The 11,927-nt window shown below is 44.0% G+C and overlaps 1 long non-coding RNA gene across 1 annotated transcript in view; it reads left to right on the top strand.

Annotated features, from left to right (window-relative positions):
• Positions 1-1,576: 1,576 nt before the first annotated feature.
• LOC114640152 overlaps positions 1,577-11,927 on the top strand; it is a 102,254-nt gene continuing 91,903 nt past the window's right edge. The window contains exon 1 of the long non-coding RNA XR_003714111.1: positions 1,577-1,625. This is a non-coding gene — a long non-coding RNA (uncharacterized LOC114640152). The remainder of the gene's footprint in view (positions 1,626-11,927) is intronic.

Here is an 11,927-nt window from a genome sequence, read left to right as displayed (position 1 = left end):
CAATTCACTTACGTTTCATATACTATTGAAGCTATTAAAAACGGAGGGACACCAATCCCTGAAAACTGGCTTTCAATTGGTATGCAGCAACACACTGGCATATGCATTGGTATCTATTGCAATGCCCCAGTGCCAATATCCTAATGAGAGACTTGAAAGTGATAACCTGTGGTACCTCCACATGCTAAGCACCGGTAAAGGAACCACAATCGACCCTTAAAAGGTCTCCTTTCTTTTATTTAGAGTAATAGAGATTATTGTAGCTACAAAGTATACTCTCCAGCTTTCACATAGCCTGGACTCTGAGGCCCACAGGGCATGTCTGTGCTGGGCCGTGGCAACCCATACTCAAGTTTTCTAGCTCATTTTTCCAAACTAAAGCCTGTGCTTTATGACATGATTCTGGAGACACCATTGAGTAGAGAAATGAGAGCTACCTCAGTAGGTGAAAGCACTCAAAACTAGAAGAACTTATCAATATATGCAGCCATAGGAACGCTTCAGTGGTAGTTCGAACAAAAGCTCTGAAGAAGTTGGATGGATACTCATTAAGAGTGAAATTGAAAAATCTTGGCAAAACCTGTAACTAACCCTGACTTCCACATAGTGACTTCCATCTGCAAATGGAAATTGCCATGCCATTGCCTTTTGAGGATGCTAGGAGCTAACCTGGGAGTAATGGCTTACGTCCACACAGGTATGTACATATCTCTGCAGCGTTAGCTATCTGTTATCTCCCTCTCATGCAGTACTTGATGTAGTCAGAGAAGCTACTCTGTATGTTTTATTTGGTAAACACGGAGTCTTCTATTTTCTAGGAGACTCAGCTGAGTTGCTGTAGGAAGGTGGCCACCAGAGGTCCTTATAGATGTTGCTTAGCCACAGTTGTGGCTGGAAGGTTGAAGGGGTTTCTGATCTTCTGTAAATAAGAGCTTCTTATTGAAGGCCTTATTACCACAACTCAGGGCACCCGAAACAGTGACTATCTTATTAATTTTCTCAAGTACAGTTTAAGAAGTTTTGGATGCAAGCCATCTTTGCAATTAGGACAGTCGTAGCAGTGCAAATGACTCGGGGATGAGTGGGGAAACGGGGGCGAACTTGTAGGATAGACGCCCCCTCTTCGTTGGGGCACAGCTTCCAACAGTACCCTAGTCTCTATCGCTAACTTCTCTGATGTCGGTGAGTAGTCACACTTGAAGACTCCCCGGTGCAGGAGACCCTGCTCTCCACTCATGGTCCTGCAGTGATAGTCTCTCAACCAACGCACCCTGCTCTGCTCGGACCTGGAGCCGGGACGCACTGCAGACCAGCCCTGGTGGAAGTGGATGACTGTAGCCATACAGGACCCCAGCTCTGAGGCCCACGCTACCCCCACCACTCGGGCTCACGGCTCCTCGGGCTCCCACCGGGAGGCGGGCGCTGTGCTTGGCCGCTGTTCAGCCCGCGCTCCCCGCTTTCCCCCTCCCCCTACTGCTCCGGGTCCCTGGAGGCTCCGCGGCTGTTGGAACTGGAGGTGGAGCCGAGCTCAGGGCCGCCTCGCAGGAGGGAAAGTTCGGCGGCGGCAGCGGGAGCAGCGTAGCCGAGCGAGCGAGCCGGCTCCGCTGTCTGCAGGGTTGCCTGGGGTAAGTCGGGGTCCCTTACCCAGAGGGTTGGACGGGCGTGGCAGGCTGTGTTCGGGCGTGTCGCTGTCGCTTGCCTGTCCACGCCACTGCCCCCTACCTCGACCTCCGGGTGGCTCTCTCTGTCAGCCGGGAGGACGCCTGCACCGCTGGCTTCCAGCGACCACTGCTGCCCTAGGGCTGAGGACTCGGGGATCACTGCCCGCTGTAGCCCTTGCGAGGTGCGTGACGGTGTGGCATCTCTAGGTGGACACACGAGGGTCCCCAGTGCCGCACCCTACGGTCAGCTCAGCTTCTTCAGCGCTAATTGAGCCCCCAGCGGTTGGCTTACTCTCCAGAAACCTCACTTCAAAGTAGCCTTGGCATATGTACCGGTGCCTCTAGTTTGCTGTTCTTGGATTCTATTTGCTGTGATGAAGAGGGTGGCCCATGGGCAGTGCGCTGCCCTGCATTGTGCCAGCGCGATGGCGACTTTCTGGATCCCAAGGGTCTTCACATCTGCGTGTGACCCCATGCAGTATGTGTGCCGGCGGTGCGGGGAAGCTCTCTCAGGGCATGGTCTTGGGGTGCAGTGAGGCATTCCGAGGGCTGAAGGAAAAGGAAAGCTGTGCGAGGCGAAGGCAAAGTTGTTTGTTTCCGCCACACTTCCTGCACCTGTACCCCTGTCGTCAGTGATTCTGAAGTTATAGAGGAAAAGACGTTAACACTATTGTATATGTCTAAACAGTGAGCCTCAGTGGACGCTAAAAATGAAATAGTAATGACTGATAGGATGGCTGTATTTTGCAAAATCCATTGTTTAAAGTTCAGATTGCAACGTTTTTGGCATAGTTTTGACTTAAATGTCATTAAAGACAACTAACTACGGTTCCGTATTTATAAGGAATTTAAATCTATAATAAATCCTAACAATTCTACCGGGTTTCTTGGATTATGTTGACACTTTTTATACAAGAGAGCCCCAATTATTGTGAATCTTCAGCATTAATAAACTATGGGCTCTACCGCGTGGAGAGATTCTATCAAACTTGGAATCAGAAGGATAAGGCAGGGGGTAACTGGTCCTCTAAGCATAACAGGTCACCTGAACACACACAAGAGGGATTGCTGTAATAAAGGGATCCTGTGTTGAGCTTCCAGAAAATGCCAATTCTGGGAAAATATGAGATGGGAAATGTCTATTGGAGGAACTTAGTCCATGTGTGATCACTCCTCTGCATTGAGCTACCTAATGGGTGTGTCCAACATGCTGCAGCCTATAGAGCTCAGGAAGGTGAAGAACAGCTATTAATGCAGCTCAAGACAAAAGCATGAATGTACTTAAAGCACTGAGGGTTTTGTGTATGATTAGTTTCTTAATAATTAACTCGGTGTAATTGTCAAGCTTGAACTCGGCAGATTAGGACACACCTGCTGCCGCTCCAGATTAAGCGATAGTACTTTTATTTCTCTCCATCTTCTTGTCTCAGATCTCATGTATCTAGTTGTAAACCATATTAGTGAGCTTCAAAGAACAAAACCCAACCTTTAGATTCACCCATTTACATTACCGTGAGATTGTGCTTTGCTGTTCCAGAGAACTGGCATCCAAGAGGCTCATTCTACTTTTTAGCCGCGTGACCCTGGGGCAGTCGCTGGTTGTTTCCAATACCAGGGTCCTGATGTGCAAAATGGTTGCAACACTCCTCATTTGATAACAATATTTGCCAGAGTGAAGTAACATTTTTTCTAAGTGCTCAGAGTATAGTAGATGCTTCCCGAGTGCTATCCTTCGCCTCTCTTCTTGACTATTTTTAGATATGCTTTGACACTTAAAACTTTAACAATAATCCCTTCTTTTATGTGATCTTTTGCCTATCCATTCATGCTCCATCTGAGCATCCATCCTTGAGGTCATTGACAAATGAAGGCCATCGGATTTCCTGCATAATATTCCCTGCTTGGCTATTTGAACCAAGGAGTTGGCACTCCAGAGAATGCTAGTAGGCAGGGCTTCATGGGTTTCTTTTGGTTGAGAATTCATCATCAGAATGCGGGATGATGAAGTGGACTTCCCAGTCTCCCTGTTTCCCAGTTCTGTGCTTAATAAGACGATGCCACACCCAAAGAAGAAACAGTAAGCTGTGAGTGGCTGTTGCCTCTCCTGTTTTCCCTGTGCCACCCAACATCTCAATGGCAAGCAGAAAGGACTTAGTACGCCTTTACTGGTTTGAAACTTACTGATACATTACTGCGTAATGAAGTTATTCTTCAGCTCACATCCTCCTTCATGTATTCCCGATGAGAGGACCTTGGGACTGTAAATTATAGCCCTACCATATATTAAGGCTTACAGAGGTACTAAAGAGGCTGAGCCCAGGTAGACTTTATTACCTATTGATTTGGGCCTCATGATAAAGTGGTCTTATAAAACTTGTAATAGCTGAGGTCTCACCGTAGTGGCTCTGCCACTAGGGGCCTCCTCTGCACACTGGATTACCCTGGGCTGTCATATGTTCTCATCCTTCTGTCCTTTAAGGTAGCAAAGAAATTGAACTTCCTTCATCAGAGAAGGACGTGCATATACAAAGGACTATAAAAGGCCTGGAGAGAAATAAAAGGCCTCTTTGATGGAATCAACGTGGTTTAAAACATAACTTTAGAGACTTAAAACTCTGGCTTTTTACTTGGTATATCATAATAATATTCAAATATGGAATTTTTAAATTTAGAAAATAAATATGTGATTCAGATGTAGAATTTAATGTTTTTCTGTGTGTGTGCGTGTGTGTCTGTCCATCTGTTTTTGGTAGAATTTTTTTCACTTAATCTCTCAATGTATTTTAAATAGCTTTTTCTTCTAAATGGATACTTGTTGGATTAAAGTAATATAAATTGCCTTTCAAGGCATTTTATATAGCCAGTTGAAGCTCCTCCGTATCCTGCCTTTCCTTTGTCTCTGCTTCTGTTTCTTTTTGGAGCTACATTAAAATGTACCTTTAAAATGTCTTGTTATATTCTACAATGTAGCATTAGAGGGTATTTTCTGTGTGAGAAGTTTTGTTTAGGTTAGAGCCTCACCTATGTAGCCCAGGCTGGTCACATCCTTGCAGTAATCCTTCATGAGCTACCACATCCAGCTACGAGTTGTGACAAGCCCTTGTATGTTCTGATTTTAATGAAGTTAGTCAGGCTTGAGAATATTTGTTGAACAACTTAAAGGTGTCTTTATTTCCTAGATATAATTTGTTGTTTGGTAAAAGAAACACTGACAGTGTAGGTAACAGGCATTACTACCCTCAATATAGCCATATTGTTTGCAAATAAACAAGAGAGCATTTTCAGATTTTTAGTGAGATTTAATTTGTTTTGAGAAGCTAAGCACTTTTACTCTGCACTGAAACATCTGCTAAGGTAAGAGAAGTCAGCACCCTGAGACCCCAAATCTTACAAAGGGGTTTCTCTTCTTATTTAGCAGAACCTTTCTGAACTCAGAAACATTAGAGACATCCAGTTTAGATTTCCCCATGTTTCGATTTGAAAACAAGGTAATACGATTGTTGTTGTTTTTCTATGAAGGTCTAGGCCAGTCTGTGGCTGAGGAACAACATGAGAGTGACTAACTCTGATTGTGAAGGCCACAGATGATTTATGATTATTATTTCCCCCAATTAAGCAGAATTCTCTGGATTGCTTTTAGGGTTCTGGCATATCAAAGTGTTGTGCAGATCCTGTTTGTACAAAGGAATGCTTTTCTAGAAACGGAAGAGGTTTTAACCTCCAGCTAGGGAAGGGCTTGGCACCTCTCAGCCTATCCTTCCTCTTCCCCAGACTGAAGCTGAGCCTCAGCCAGAATGACAGACATACAGCTTGCTGCAGAACACAGTGATTTAGTTTGGGCAAGAGCCCCGAGCTGACAAAGATTATGGATGCTTGCCCAAGGTGCAGGAAATGAATGGCTCTTTATACCTGTGAGTCATTTTTGGAAGCCTGCATTTGGGAGGTGCCACCTGTAAGGAAATGACAACTGTGAGCTAGAATTGTTTTGAACCTATCACTTAAGCACAGGCTGCATAGATGATTTCTGTTGTTTTTAGGCAATGCAAAAACCAAACATTTGGTTATCCTGGGGTCGCATCTGCTCCTTTGCTTTATCTACACACCAAGAACATTTGGATTGTTGAAGAGGGAAGCAGACAGCACAGTAGGTAGGTGTGAGCTGTCTGTTTCTACTGATTGATTTTGTACTCCCAAGGCATAGCTTAGTTTAGCAATCTTCACTGCTAGTTTTGTGAACATCAACTATTCTGCTTCAGGGCTCCCTCAAAAGTGACCCTTTCTTGTTTTTTCCTTCTCATGCACTTAAAACGTTCTTCACAAAAGCTCTTCCTAGTGTAGCTGAAGCTGACCTTGAATTTGTGAGCCTGTTCCTGCCTAAGCCTCGAGAATGCTGGGATTATAGTCAAGCGCCACCATACTTGCTGCTAAACTGGCCAATATGTTTTAATGGTACTTCTGCTCGACCATGAGTTGTCCTTGTACAATTTAGCACTTGGGTATTCCTTTCATGTGTGATTGACCATCCTGGGTCAGGTTGTTAAGCCTGGCAAACACATAGCACATTAGAGTTCAGAACCAGTTACCTCCTTGCTGGGTGTTCCTGTGTGGCACATTCTACACAGTCATGTATAAAGTGCTGTCTATAGAAGTGCTGAGAAGAATGCCTACCACATAGTAAATTGTACACATACATATGTATGTATCTCTCTGTTGGTGTTTATTATAATTATCGCCTGGGTTGCTTTTTGTATAGATCAAGATCACTATAGCCATAGAAATACTGGATGGCAAAGATTCAGTGAATTTAGTACCTCTGGTAATACTTGCAAGGTTGGATCCTTCATTGAAAGTTTCTCATTATATTTCATTGCAATGCAGTTCTTTCCACTAGAAAATTGGCTAAATGCTGTGTTAAGTATGGGACACGAGTCATGCAGTCTGCACAGCCACTTTAGGATATGTGTACTGTTATCATCTACACTTTACGGGGGAGAGAACGAAGGTTTTGGAGATGATACTTGTGAAAGGTTGGATGCTAGAGCTGGTCCTTAATCTACGCCGTTCCGGTCCCACCTAGAACATCCACTCTTCCCAGTTCCCCCTCCCAGGTACATGTGAGTGGGCGTGCAAATATGTAAGTACCCATGAATGTGTAGGCCAGAGGTAAAGGTAGGATGTGGTTTCTTAGGAGCAATCCACCACCACTGGTTAGGCTGGGTTGTCTGGATAGTGAGTGGAAGTAGCTGGATAGGAATTCCATTGCCTCTGTCTTGCCAGCACCAGGGTTCCAAGTGCACACACACCAGCATAACCTGCATTCTCTGTGGATCCTGGGGACCAGCATAGATCCTCAGGCTTGCATGACAGGCAAGCTTCTTATTCACTGAGCTATTCCCCAGCCTCCACTCTAGATTTGTTTTTATTTGTTGTTGTTGTTGTTTTGTTTGTTTGTTTCAGCATAAACTCCTTGAATTGACAATTGGGCAAGTGTCCTGGAGTTCTGAGGGTTGGCGAAACACTAGGGCGTTGATTTCCATTCTGTTATTGTATTGGTATCTAGTTCTGAGCAGGATAGAGCAAGATAACCAATGAAGCTTTACCAGACTTGCTTCAACACTTGTTATTTATGTTAGTACATCCAGAATTTTTTCTAGTAGCCAAAAATATATCGTAAGTAACTTTCCTACGTAACAAAGAACTTCTTTTTTATTCCTCTTCCCTTGCCTCTATCTTTTTTTTCCTCCAAAGATAGGGTTTCTCTGTGTATCTCCAGGTGTCCTGAAACTTGTACTGTAGACCAGGCTGTCTTCAAACTCAGAGGTCTGCCTGCCTCAGTCTTCCCAGTGCTGGGATTAGAGGCATGTCCCACCGCTGTCTAGCTGATGGTTACCCTCTTATCAAGGCAAGCTTTGCAGGCAAGCTGTCGGGAGAATATATGGATAAAATCAAGTATGTGGGTTTCAGAATGTAAAAATGAAGACTGGGGCCAGTCATTCATGCATTCATTGAGCAAAGTGTGTGTGCTCACATTATATAAAGGTTTTCTACTAGATAATCCAAAAACTATAAAGAGGGGACAATGCAGGGAGAGGTGTGTCTTGTGCCTTGGAGCTGGGCAGCTCTGGGTTTGTTAGCACAGCTGGACCTCTTCTTAGATCCACAACTCTTAGTTTCCGTGTATGGATTTTGCATGCATAATGGGGACAATACATTTTTGACTCCTTGCCAGAATTAATTGAGATCTCAGAAAAATGCCTTGCCACTGGAAGTAGCTGGAACCAACGATAGTGTCCCCTACTGTTCTTCTTTAGTTATCTCTTCTCATGGTCTCCCATCCTTCCCTTCTTCCATCTAATACTGACTGGTTGGAGAAGCATAAAAATAATGATACCTGAAGTCCAAGGTAGAGTGTGATCAGCCCTTGAAAAGAATGTTCTTTTCTGGTTCTCCGTCATGGAGCTGGGGCAGGCTGGGCCATGATATTAGGTGATTTGCGAACTGGCATTAGCTAGCCTAGGCTCCTTACCCAGCTTGGTCATTTTCAAAGCTGACCAGAAGAGACTGACTTCTAGGAGCCCATGGCAGCTTAGTGCCTACTGTAGATGCTCTTGATGTAGAATAAGGCTGGGGCTGGAGGGTAAGGAGAGGGTATTTAGGGAAATTGGAACAAGTTAGAAGTGAAGTTTGAGGTAGGCCAAAGCATAAAATGTTCAGGATGTTGGGGTGTGCAAGGCCAGCTTTTAGAAGATTGTACTTGAGGGGGCTGAGCTGGTTTGGTGGTTCTGAATTACAGAGCTTACAGACAGGCTCTTCCCAGGAACTCACAAGAGAACTGAAGCCCTTCTGTATCCCCAGCTTAGTGTATTGCCTAACAGACACGTCTATCTCCCTAGACTCTGACTACAGGCTTTTCTGAAGGTGGTGTGTCCTTGCACAGCAAGGAGCTAAATCAAAATTATTAACTTTCTGCCAATTCCCACTTGAGATTTCAAGGGTTAGTTGATATCACAGAAGAAATGAGTCTCCTTTTCCTCCTTCCATTTGGGAATTTGGTTAGAGACAACCATGTCTGTTTCACTGTGTGGCAGGGAGCCAGAACCACCAGGGCCTCTGGGTGTGTCTTGTTGGCACAGCCTGTATAGTGGGCTGTGTTGTAGGCCAGGGTGGGTTTTACCAAGATGTGCCTGGTGGTTTTATGATAATGAGCAGCCTTGTTTGGTGTGCAGTGTAGATGCTGTGTGTGGTGGGACAGGAATGTGGGCTTTACAGAATCATTACAGTTAGGACCAGCTCATTTGGCTGTGGAGCAGGAGTCCTTGCTACATTATTTATTGTGTGATGGCACATAGGCATAAGCCAACTCTTCTGTGAGTAAGAAAATAGGACCTGCCCAGGTGCAAGTGAAGCTTGAGTCAGGGTTTTGAAAAAAAATGGAAAAAAAATAAATGCAGGATACAGTTATAGAATCATTTGTTTAGAGCAATTTACGGTAATTTTCAAAATCCCATTTTATGGGCTTCATACAGTGTATTAACAGAAAAGCAACAAGCCAGTTTTAAAAATACAACAGAGGGAGTTTTGAGAAAAAAAGAGGAATAATCCTTAAAGTGAAATTCAAGTTAGTTAGTGGTTTTGGGGGAGATTGTTATAATGAAGATATCGAGACACCTGAGGCCGTCAGAAAATGTCGGAACCATTGCTTGCAATGAGGAAGCAGTGACCTGGAGACGGTGGCCTTACAGCTGATGTGGGTTGGCTGAAGTTCAAATCTGGACAGGTCCTTTGTGTGATCTTAGGAAAGTCAATTCTCTAGATTCTAGTTTCTCATCTAGAATATGAATCACTGTATCATGGTTTTTATATTCGGAGGTTTGCTCATTAATTGAGATGTTTGTAGCCTGTGTTCTGCATGCCGATGCTTAATACATGGAAAAGAAAAGAACTCTTCTCTAGTTCTCTTTTTGGAGGAAATTGGGAGACTAGAAGGAGACTGCTGTCTGCCCTGGATCTCAAGTCTCTAAAGTCTACTCTTGGATAGTTTTCTTATTGTCTTCAGTTCTTAGATTGTTACAACTCAATATGCCTTTGGATTCCTACTGAGCATACGCCACGGAGGTGAGACGAACCCCAGAAGACCACACTGGGTACCCACATTAGTTACTTCTTTGTTGTTATGACAAGATACTATATAAAGCAAGTCAGGGAAGGAAGAGTGTTTCTTTTGAGAGAAAAGTCCACGGTGGTGGGGAAGACACACTAGTGAGTAGGCACACATGGTTGCTGATCTCCTTACACTCACAGTCGGGAAACAAAGAGCCATGGATGCTGAGTCTCAGCTTATTTCTCCATTTTATTCACTTTGGGATCACAATGCAGGCAATGTTACTGGCAACATTCAGGGGTCGTTCCTACTAAATTAAACCTCTCTGGAACATTCTCACAGGATGTATTCCTAGAGGAATGTTTTCTTGGCAATTAATTCTAAGTCCTGTCAAATTGACAGTCACGATTGGCTACCACAGAACCTTTACACGGCTTAAGTTTTTGATTGAGGGCAGTGTGACCAGGGCTTTCTGTTAAACAATGGATTTCTGTATCTTCATGAGTCTTTTGACTTCTATGAACATAAGTAACTACTTATACTGACTTTCAGTAACCTGTGTACATGGGTTAGCAGTCAATGACTTCATGAACCAAGTGTTGAATGCCTGTGATCATTGAGAACCAGGGAAGCCTCTCTCCAATCCCTGCTCATACTTTCAAAATGATGAATTTTGCTGGTGGCCAGCGGTGTCTTGTGCAAGCACAAGAAAGTGTTTGCATTTCTAGCTAGGGACGTGTAGTAGGGAGGCAGGCATGAATGGTTTGTAAATCTGATTGCTGGAAAGCATGAGAAGGTGTGCGTTTGATGTAGTGCTGGATTAGTTTAGGCTGAAATGGGTGCAGAGAGCTGTGGTTCTCTACTAGGACTGCTGGCTCTTTTTGGGACTGGATGGTAGTGTGAATGGCTAGGGATTGTGGCTGTTCTTCATCACCAACAAATGAGAGTTAGGGAATGAGTAGAGTAAGCTTAAATGAAGTTGGCTTTGCTAATCCAATAAATTCATGTAGAGGCTTGAAAGGTGGCTCAGAGGTTAAGTGTATTGACTGCTCTTCCAGAGGACCTAAGTTTGATTCCCAGAACCCATATGATGGCATATAACTATCTATAACTTCAGGCCTAGGGGATCTGGTATCCTCTTCTGGCCTTCTAGGGCATGATACACAGACATACATGTAGGCACAGCATCAATTCACATAAAATGATAAATATTAAAAAATAAATTAATATAAATTAGAAATATAAAATTAAAAATAGAATGGTCACACTTTGATTTTAATGGATTGTTTTTCCCCTATAGGGCTTACAGAGTCCACACAATACTATTCTTGAAGCTAGAAGTAATTAGAAGACCACTGGTTAGTAAAACTATACTCATAGCAACAATAGTACTTCTGAGGTCATTGGTTTCAATGTCAGTATGTTGCAGAAGTCCCAGAACATTAGAGACAGTCTACAGAGTATCACTGTGGGTATGCAGAAGGCCGGGAGGGACTAATCTAAGATGGCACAGTGACCAAGTGACACAGTGTTCTTAGGAAGAGGCATAGGTGGTTTGTTTCCATCATGCTATTATGAATAGGTGTGGAACATTGTCAAGCATGGTGACTGGCTAGAGATAATTGTAGGCAAACTTACAATAATGCAACTGACAGCTCTAACTGTCTGCTCCCAAGTTTCAGACTCCTACTGTATGCTTGGTGCTTCCACAGATGAACAAATGAGAGATTCTGGCCTTAGGAGTTCAGAAGAGTAAAGCCCTACAAAGGATGGGTTTAGGGCCACATAGAATGCCTCCTCTTGGATGGTAAGCACTCACTGCCCGTATCAATAGCACAGGGTTCTCTTTTCATATTTTGCCGAATTCACAACATCAGAAATGGAAGTGAGAGGCTGGGGCTCAGTAAAGTGCTTGTATGGCAAACACGAGAACCTGTGTTGGGCTCCCAACATTCATAGAAAGCCCACATGTAGGTATTTGTAACTCAGCACAGGGGAGACAGGCAGATCTTTGGAATTCAGCCAATTTAGACACACTGGTAAGCTCCAGAGTTAGAAATTGGTGGGCTCCAGTTTTGATGAGAGAAACTGTCTTTTAAAAAAAAAAGAAGAAGAAGGAGGGGGGGAGGAGGAAGGAGGGGGAGGAGGACGAGAGGACGAGGTTG

Source organism: Grammomys surdaster, unplaced genomic scaffold, assembly GCF_004785775.1.
Source record: "Grammomys surdaster isolate TR1022 unplaced genomic scaffold, NIH_TR_1.0 125780, whole genome shotgun sequence".
In the NCBI taxonomy this organism is placed as follows: Eukaryota; Metazoa; Chordata; class Mammalia; order Rodentia; family Muridae; genus Grammomys; species Grammomys surdaster.
This window is presented reverse-complemented; position numbering and strand designations above follow the sequence as displayed.